Source organism: Halyomorpha halys, unplaced genomic scaffold (genome assembly GCF_000696795.3).
Source record: "Halyomorpha halys isolate HHAL.00 unplaced genomic scaffold, Hhal_1.1 Scaffold980.1, whole genome shotgun sequence".
Classification (NCBI taxonomy): Eukaryota; Metazoa; Arthropoda; class Insecta; order Hemiptera; family Pentatomidae; genus Halyomorpha; species Halyomorpha halys.
Genome location: NW_027105405.1, coordinates 317,022 through 317,257, shown reverse-complemented (window position 1 = coordinate 317,257; position 236 = coordinate 317,022).

Genomic DNA, 236 nt, shown 5'->3' with positions numbered 1-236 from the left:
TACAACTGTATATTACATAATGCATTTAGTAAATATGGTCTTAGTTTCCAATATATTAATTTTAGTTTTACGAAAATTGAATACAACTCCAATGAATTATTTAGTGATCCAAGCGAATGTTTAATTTTATCCCTATTATATATAGATATATACTGCTAAAATATAAAAATAAAAGTGCTGAATAATATCTTATGAAATTTATATTATTCTGAAAAACAACGTTTCGGCTATTTATA